The 10,287-nt window shown below is 35.2% G+C and overlaps 1 non-coding gene across 1 annotated transcript; it reads left to right on the top strand.

Moving 5' to 3' along the window:
- The first annotated feature begins 9,426 nt into the window (after positions 1-9,426).
- Positions 9,427-9,533, top strand: LOC139886819 (small nucleolar RNA R71). Its single transcript, XR_011772682.1, has one exon. It is a non-coding gene; the product is annotated as a small nucleolar RNA R71 (small nucleolar RNA).
- The last annotated feature ends 754 nt before the right edge of the window (positions 9,534-10,287 follow it).

Raw genomic sequence — 10,287 nt, 5'->3', positions numbered from 1 at the left:
TATAACCTCTGTAGTACGAGCTTCTGGATTGATCCTGGTTTGGATAATCCTCATAGTTTGGCGGCATACTCCACTCATCTTGCTCTTGTTGTTGTTATCGCCTCAACCGTTCGAAATGCTCGAATTCTTCAGCTCTCCTAAAAGCTTCATTGTAGTCATAGTCAATAAGAGGTTGGCTTCTTGAGTGCTCATAATCATACGGGTTGTAGGTGGGAGAAAAAGGCATAGGCGCGTTCGGGTCTGCGTGGCTCAGTTGGTTGCAATGGACTTGCCATTGAGATACCGCAAGGAGGCCCGAGAAATTGTAACGTGCCTCGTATTCTTGGTTGCCTTGGTGGATATGAAGTTGTTTAAATTGATTGGCAATCCAAGCTTGGTCATACCCCCTGGAACACTACTACCTGCACCGGGTGCTCCACTACTCTATCCTATATTACCCATCTCGTAACCATGCATCACCCTTTCCTCTTCTTCACCCTCATTCTCTTCCTCTACACTAATGTTCCCTAAATCAAACCACCTCCTCATGATGTTGTTTTGATCCCGCTTAAGAATTTTGCCTCCCCTGTAGTCAACATACCAAAACTTACCCATGTTGTTAGCGTATACCCCGAGATGTCAATCCCTAATTGATTCGCTATCTTGGTTACAAAAGCGCCACCCATCGTGCCTTTCTTTCCCTTAGTCCCATGCTTATCAAAAAGATAGTCGGCTATAACGTGTGGGACATGGACGTGTTCCTTATGGAAGATCCGATCAGTGAGCCAAATGTCCAAATGGGACATTTTCTCATTGCTGTAAAAACGGTAGTTAACAGTGTTGGCAATGAATCGGGCTATGATCCAATGGGGAATTGTCCTTAGGGTGTTGGCAATGGTCTTTCCCAGGCTAAAAGCTCCGGCACTCATTTGGTGCCAAGCGCTTGGAAAGTCAAATTCCTTAGGGTTGGTTGTGGGGATTTTGCATGACAAAAGATAAGACCAAAGGATTTCATGTTTGTTCTTAAATTCTCTGTATAATCCTAAGGCTTTGATGAATTGAAGCATGCTCATGCTTCGGTATTGCCCAGCTAGATAAAACTGCATATAGGAAGGATTATCGATTGCCTCTACCCTAAAGTTGACAGTTAGGGCGGAGGTGAACTCTAGGGTTGGGACAACATAAACATTCTCATTTAAGTTGAAAATTGGGACCCAAGGGTTAAGTGACAAGTTCCTATATTCAACCTTAAAAAGATCCTCAACCTCTTCGCGCATGTTTGCTTCATCTAGAGGGGACTAGTCAATATACTTCCCAGGGTAGAATTTGTCTTTAAGCCTAAAATCTAAGCCTGCTATGTATTGTTCATTCAACAAAATCTGTTGCAGACAGGGGTCTGTTGAGAGCCTATGGATGTCCTCTGGGATCATTGGCACTTCTTCTTCTTCTTCTTCTTCTTCTACTTCTTGTTGAGCTGCAGGTCGTTTCCCTCTTCCTTTGAATCCAATGCTCTTTTGTCGTTTAGACCCACTTCTGGATAATTCACAACCATCATCACCAAGTTGATTCCAATAATTCACAACAAGTTTTATCATGCAACTTATGTCAACAATTAGCATACATGACTAAAACTAGTACAATTAATCATTGTAAAGCATGAAATCAAACAAGGATAAACTGTGACGACCCGGAAATTTCCGACCAAATTTAAACTTAATCTTTATATGTTTCTGACACGATAAGCAAAGTCTGTAATGTTGAGTCTCGAAAATTTTGAACTGTTTCATATATTCAATTGACCTTCGACCATTCCCAATGATTCACGAACAACTATTTGTAAATAGATATGTAAATATTTAATTATATATATATACATATTAAATTGAAATATTATATAATTCAATTTTTAGAATTTACAATGTAGAATAAAATAAAATACAATATTATAATAATTATTATTTAAAACATACCTATATATAAATTAAGTATATTAAAAATAAATATTAAATGATTGTAAATACTCGTTTGATGTTTCGATTGATATTAAGCAAGTTAAATTCAAATTTATGTAATTTTAAAATAAACGGTAATACGAAAATGAGCTCTATAAATATTAGGCTTATTAAAAATGTATTTAGGAACTATTTGTTAAGTTTTAACACTTTTTATATTTCACCCAGAAATGAGAGGGACAGCTGATGTAATTTTTATTTAACAAATTAAGGATCGAATTTTATACTATAATGACCAAAATAAATAAATAAAGTTAATTTAAAAATATGGGATTTTTCTGAACACTTTATTTCACCACTGATTTAACACGGTACACAGTCCATGAAAACTGTCGGTAATATACATACAAATATATATCACGAGAACATAATTCAATTACTGTTTCACTGTTTGCTTTTTGAATTCATTGTAATTAGCTGTGTTTGTTCGTTTACTATGATAGTCATAATATTCCACTGAGAATATTTATATATATAACACATATACAACATGTTATACGATCACCACACTCTCCCTCTTGTTCCTTTGTGAACTCATAAACCCACAATCATCTAATGCTACTGCTTAATATGGTTTCTGTTTCATCGCTACTCGATCATCATCTCATCATTACCTTCTCAAACGATGAACCATCTTCATCACTACAATACCATCTACAACCACCTTACAAACAAACCAAACACCATCTCCAACACAAGCCAATTGTTATTACTCGTTTATGTTCACTAACTCGACACCACCAAAAACTTCATGATCAACCATCACTCTCACCAACACACATTACCATTTCATGTATATTTTTTTGTTACCGGTACACCTCACGCAAACAAACCCAAACACCATTAGAAGATCACCTAGTTGTTTGCTAATGCTATACTATTGCTATCTATCGAATAAACAACAATTGAATAACAACCATCATGATCACCTTCAAGCTGCCATTATACGGTTCATCTTCTCCAAGATCCACCACCCTACAACCACTATATTCGTCACTCTCTCTTTCTCTCCTCTCTCAATCTCTCTCTCATACACTCTCTCACTATTACAGTTTTCTGTTTTGGAGTCAAACAAAACATAAGCCACTACAACCACCACTGTAAGTCACCGTAAACACCACTTGTTTCTGCATTTTTTTCTGTTTTATTTTGCCACTGTACAACAGTTGTAGTTGTGCATGTTTCTGTTATAACCAGACTCGGACACCCCTTTTAGATTGCTGCATCTATTGTTCGTTCGAACCACAACCCAAAATGAAAAACCATTAGTAACAAACCACCCAATAAAACTTGTGAACCTGCTGTTACTTGCGGTTTCTATTGAAAACATAAATCTCGAATAAAGTTAATGAGATGATTAAGAATGATGATGACGGGTTACAAATTAAAGTTTTGGTAAGTTGGATGTATTGAACAATATTATATAAGGCATTATCACTCCCAGACAAATGATAAAGCAAGTGGGACAGTTTAAAACCTTATGTCGATATAATGAGTAACAAATTGGACTTGGGAATTATAATTGGGTCATCATATGAAAAAGAAGTTAGAACGAGCTGGACAAATTTTATTTTTTTAATATTTGATATGCTGCAATGATCTAAACAAATGCCTTTTGAACTTGGGTTAGGTCATTTGATTTATATAATTGATCCGAGAGAGTGAAACGGGACTACCCGTTTTAGTTAGAGTTCTTTGTAAACCGTTTTTGTTTTTGGCCGAGACCCAATTTCGATTAAGGTGTAATTGTTACCGATCATTATTATGGTATTGATATTATGAAATAGGAAACATGGATAGAGAATGATGATCACGATTAGTGATGATCATGAGTTTAGATGATGACTAGGTTGTGGTTAGATGATAATTAAATGAGGATGATTATGATTAAAATGGTGCGAGAAAGATAATAAATATGATGTTAGGAGATGATAAAGATGATAATGATATAATATTGGAACGATGAAGATCATGACTCGTGAATGATATTAGGATCATGATAATAATGATGTTGTTATGTTATTAGATGATAATGATGAAGAGAATTAAATGGATTTGATTGAATAGAAGAAGGAGGAAATAAACAGATAGTAAGGGGTTACATAAATATTAATCTGGGTTTAATCAGAAATGAATGGGTGGAGTAATGTTAAGGATGTTATCGAGTTAGCGGGACGTCGAGGGTTCAAACCCGAACTTGGACATTTTTTTTTTAGGACTACTCCTTTGAGGTAGTTTACTTATTACTCATTTTTATTATTATTACTATTATTATTATTATTATTATCATTTTTAATGTAAGTGGTATTATTATTGAAACTAATTTTTTTTTATAAAAATTACCATTTTTATTATTAGAACTATCATTATTATTATTAATAGAATTATCATTATTTTTATCATTAATATTTTTAATATCATTTTTATTATTTCTAACACTAATATTATTATTTTTATCATTATTAATATTAGTATTATTAATATATCAAATAAAGATTTTCTACATAAAAATATATTATTTACATAAAGCATATCTATATTAATATGTTTGTACTAAATATTAATTATCTATTTAATGTATATAAAAATAATTATAGTTAATTTAGTTATTAATGAATTACCATTATATATGTTAATATACATATAAATGATATAGGTTCGTGAATCTGAAGCTAACCCTGCATTGTTCAGTTGTTCAATATTGTCATATGTATTTTTACTACAAAATACCGTATGGTGAGTTCATTTGATTCCCTTTTACTCTTTACATTTTTGGGACTAAGAATACATGCGCTGTTTTTACAACTGCTTTATTAAATGCCTTTGAAATCTATATTTTTAGACTGAGATGCTTTTATAAATGTTTGACGAGATAGACACAAGCAAAACATTCCTCGAATGAATTATTATACAGACAGAAGTTATGTGGATTACTATTGAATTAGTTGGACGTTATAATTACCACTAATTGTTGTGAATATTTTCCCTGATTATTATTGCTTGGTAACCTAAGAATTAGAAACGGGTATAACCCTAATTCACGCGAATCCTAAAGGTAGCTACCGGGTTTAACACTCCCACCCAGAATGTTCACTAGACGGAAGAGCTAGTGGGCGTGGTGTTTAGTACTTCAAAATTTATATATTATACAGACGAGATGTTCTATTTTTGGTGATATTATTGATGCGCATTATATGTTAAGGTCGGTTACCAAGCCAAGTAATGAAAGTAAAGTGAATGTTATGTATCGAGAGAATGATTTTATACACAGGTTATGTGTATGTTATATTTTGTACACGAGATATGTGTACTGTTACTAAGATTTATGAAAGATGATTTCATACACGAGAAAGGTGTACTATTTTTTAAAAGATATCGCATGTACATTACAGGTGGGTATAGGATTCAGGCCCATTTGTACCATGCAGCATTTAAATCTTGTGGTCTATCAAAAATAATGAATTTTATTGTTTTAAGATAAACCTATGAACTCACCAACCTTTTGGTTGACACTTGAAAGCATGTTTATTCTCAGGTATGAAAGAAACCTTCCGCTGTGCATTTGCTCATTTTAAAGACATTATTTGGAGTCGATCATCGCAATGGGACCAGATGTTGGTGACTTCGTCCAGATGGATTAGGACGGGGTATGACATAAACCTCATGGCACAATCTCAAATTTTTTAAAAAGTTGCAAAATTTAGTTCATGCAATGAAATATCAAATCATATGTAGTATCACAAGCTAAACATGCATTATCATCAATCATTAGATTTCATTTGGTCAAACATGGTCAACATGAAACAATTGCAAAAAGTCAACCCTAGCCAAAGTCTAATTCGTTCAAAATTTGGCTAAGACAAAGAGTATTCACCAAATGATAGCAATTCTTCATGTTATATCATAAATAAGCTAAAAACAAATACATTATCACTAATCACATGCTTAGATTGATCAAACCAAGTGAAACCTCAAACTTATGAACCCTAATTTGCAAATTCAAAATATTCAAGCATGAAAGATGGATTCAAAACAAGATAATCATGGTAACCTATCAATTAAGCATTAACAACATCAATTATCCAATTTGGCTCATAATCGAAAACCCCTAAATTGGATGAACCCTAGAATTTCAAATTCAAAATCGATGTAACTAAGCATGCAAATCATGTTAATAAACATCAATGTAGTTTAGATTCATCAACAATTTGACCATTAACATCATTAATCAAGCATAATCTAGAAATTAAGCATAAAGAGAAAAATAGTAAAATTCACAAGAATCATGTTAAAGAATGAATTTAAATGATGGATTCTTACTTTTCCCATGTTAAATGTTGAAGATTCGCAAGAAATTAAATGAAATTTGAAGTTTTAGGTTGATTAGGGTCGATTAGGGTTGAGAGAACGCCGCACTTAGAGAGAAAAATTGAGTTGGGTGTGAAAAATGAAGTTTTGGTAGTGCATGTTTCTTAAGTAACCAGGTACATGAGTGCCGCTTTTGGAACAGGAGCGCCGCTCTTAGTAAAAGGAAAGCGTCGCTCTTGGAGGAAAAGCGTCGCTCTAGGCGAAATAAAAGCGCCGCTTTTGAAAACAAAAGCCCCGTTCTTGACCACTGTCCATTTTTGGTCCCAAAATACAGGTTAAAGTGTCGCTCTTGAAACAGAAGCATCGCTCTTGAAGATGAAAAGCTTCGCTCCTAGGACAAAATCGTCGCTTTTGTACCTGATGCAGTTTTTCCAAACTAAAGTCCATTTTGACCCATTTACAAACTATTTTTGGTGTTTTCCAGTTTACCCATATGCATGAAATGCAAAAACATAAAATGCAACTAAGAAAAGGAATATCATACAATTCTAAACGAAATGCAACTACGAGAAACTATGTACACACTTGCGAAAAAGTTTTAACGAGCCTATCACCCGACTCCCATCCCCTTGAAAATTCAACTAATACCGGGGTGGTAAACTTCTCCTCCCTTTGAGGTAAGGGAAACATTTTCATTACCGCCACCACTTATCATTGACATTAACCAATCATTCGTTACTTTGGTTTCATTGATTAAATCTTTAAGTTTGAATTTTTCACATTTTGACAAGTCTAAAATTAGGCGTTTTCTCAAATGTTTGTCCTTTTTGGATGAAGCCCGATGCACCCGCCCAAAATTTTTTTGCATGGACTTGTCAACAACGTCATTTTGATATTTGGTTTACCTTGAGTTCCCTTGGTCAATCCCCTGCCACCTTTAGTTGGTGAGCTAACTTGCTTTGTGCTTGAGATGCATTGCACACTAGCAATAACTTGTGGTGTGGTCAATGGTATTGATGTTGCTCTAACACGTTTGGTTTGTATGCTCATGCATTTCCCTTTGTCCCTAAGAGTCAATTTCCCGATTCTAAATTCAAAGAAAGAATCCACAGTTACCAAAAATGGCCTTCACAAAATAAGGGGTACAACCGGATCTTCCTTTATATCAAAAGTGACAAAATCAATTGGAAATTCCATGTCCCCCACCTTAACAATTAAGTCCTCAGAAATCCCCACACTAGAGCTAATTGATTGGTCAATTAATTTTACTCCCATTGTAGTGGGCGAAAGGTCACCTATTTTGTAAACGGAGTAGGACATGAAGTTGATACTTGCCCCCGAGTCGGCTATAGATGTAAGCATCTCTGACCCGTTCACATTACATGGGATAAGAAAAGATCTGGGATCACCCATTTTTGGTGGTAGATTACATTTCTTTAAAATCCCATCACACTCCTTTTTCAAGAAAGCGGCGGATGCTTGTTCAACATCTCCCTTTTTGGCCATAAGTGTCTTCAAAAATTTCTCATAGTTGGGCATATTCTCAAAAACCTCCGCCAAGGGGAGTGTAACATAAATGTTTTCATTGTTGGTTAAAGTTGACTTACAATCCACATCCTTTGGATGTGTAGGAGGTAATGGTTGAGGATATGAGACCGGTGTTTCATTTTTCTCTTCGATTGATGTAGTAAGAACCTCGACCTCGTTCTTTTTCTCCTTTGCATTCAATAAAGTTTTGACCTTTTTCTCTTTCTCAACCTTTCCCAATTTAAGTCGCTCAAAATTACCCTTTAATTCCTTGCATGTCGACTCGATAGCCTCCATGGACATTACACTTTTAACTTGATAGGGAATGAACATTGCATCGTCCGAATCCTCCGAAAACTTGAAGACCCCATAATCTATCGTATCAATTTCCAACGCTTCATCGAAATCAAACTTGCTCCCTTCAACGTTGAACGTGAAAACTTGAGGATATTCGAGTTGATCCTCTTCGGTTGAATCTATCGAGTTCACATGAGCATAAGTATTGTTCGAATTTGATGAACTCGTTTGATTGTGGTTTGGATTGGTAGTGTTGCTCTCAATAGGAATAACTCTCGTGTTATTGTGGTTTTGGTTTTGTTGGTTGTGTTAGGGGTGTTGGTTGGTTCGGTTATTGTTGTTGAGGTAGTTGTTATTTGGGTTAACGTGAGTGTTTGAAGGTAAAGTTCCTTGTGCTCTTTCGGCAACCGAATTTGAAAGTCTCCCAATGGTGCTCTCAAGATTTTGGAATGAGGCTTGTTGGTTTCATATTTGTTGCTTCAAAAGTTCATTATCTTTTGTTAGGAAAGCTTCAGTTGATTCTACATTCTTGACATAGTTTTGCATGATTTCTTCTAAACTTTTTAAAGGATGGGATTGTTGAATGTTTTGTTGAGGTTGTTGATTGTAACCTTGGTTATCTTGTGGTTGACTATAACTTTGGTTGTTTTGATAATTCGAATTGGTTTGGTTGTCATAAGATTGATTGTTGTGAGGTTGTTGGTTTTGGTATTGAAAGTTGTTGTTTCGGTTTTGGTTATAGTTGTTGTTGTAACCTTGATTTCGGTTTTGGTTTGTGAATCCGGGTGGTGTATTGTTTTAGTTGTTGATTGACACTTGCTTTTGATTAGGATTGTAGTAGCCTTGCTTTGATGCTTCTCCTCGTTGATAGTTTTGATTACTTACGTAGTTTACATGAGCATCCGAATTCATGGGAATGTCATCTAGATCAACATGATTGCATTGATTAATTTGAGGAAAATTCTTTGTGAGATGTGGACCCTCGCATCGTTGACAACCTACTTGCATTGCGACTATCGTTTGTTGAAGCTTTTTCAACTATTTCCCATACGTTTGAAATTGATTGTTCAAAATTGCAAGCGTCACTTGCCCATTATCACTCTCGATTTTTGCTACACTTTTCCTTGTCAAATCTCGCGGTGAAGGTGCCCATTCATATGTGTTAACCAAGATGTCTTCCAATAAGATTTCGGCCGCATTTGGTGATTTATACATAAATACCCTATCGGATGAAGAATCAAGATATTGCTTCGTCAAAGCATAAGTACCCCGGTAGAATGTGTTGATGTACTCCTTTTTCGTCAAACCGTGCGGTGGGCAAGCTCTTAACATTTTCTTGAATCGTACCCACGCATCATACAAAGACTCATCACCCCGTTGGGTGAACCCATTAATCTGCATTCTAAGTCATTCTACTTTTGACGGTGGGAAGAAGTGATTGATAAACTCATTGGTTAAATCTTGAAAAGTTCTTATGAAATCGGATGGTAAGCTCCTTAACCAAACTTTTACTTCTCCTTAAAGTGTAAAGGGTAATGCCCTTAACTTAAAAGCATCATCGGTAACATCCTTGTATTTGTAGATATCACAAAGATCATTAAAGTGTTGGATGTGTTCGAACGGATTCTCGTCTATCAATCAATGAAAGTACGTATCTTTGATCAACGTGAAAAAGTTACCCTCAATCTTCCAATTTTTTGCTTCAATTGGTGGTTTTGTAATAGCTGGTGCTATCATCGTTGGTGTAACTAATCTAGCATTCCACATCGGTGTGTCGTTCGGATCATTCAATAACTCTTGATTAACCGGTGGACCATGGTTGATTGGATTACCCTCTTCATTGAGAATCAGTTGATCGTTAGGATCCATGTCTTCTAAACAAAATGGTAAAGCTTCGAAATTTTTCCTTAATACCCTTTCTTCTCTACGATTATAAACCCTGTGCACGTGTTTTTCCGGATCGGAGAATGGATGTGTGAACTCTTGATCCTTGTAAGACCTTGTTTTCATACACCAAAGGTACCTATCCTTCAATCACAACACAAACACAAGCGGTTTTCCAACAAAAATAATATATAAAACACGAAAAGTAACTTTCGTAAGGGTAAACCCCTACGAAAGGATCAAACAATCAAAAGTTTAAACCAAATATCCAACTAAGCTA

The sequence above is a fragment of the Rutidosis leptorrhynchoides genome, chromosome 1 (genome assembly GCF_046630445.1).
Source record: "Rutidosis leptorrhynchoides isolate AG116_Rl617_1_P2 chromosome 1, CSIRO_AGI_Rlap_v1, whole genome shotgun sequence".
NCBI classification, from domain to species: Eukaryota; Viridiplantae; Streptophyta; class Magnoliopsida; order Asterales; family Asteraceae; genus Rutidosis; species Rutidosis leptorrhynchoides.
This window is presented reverse-complemented; position numbering and strand designations above follow the sequence as displayed.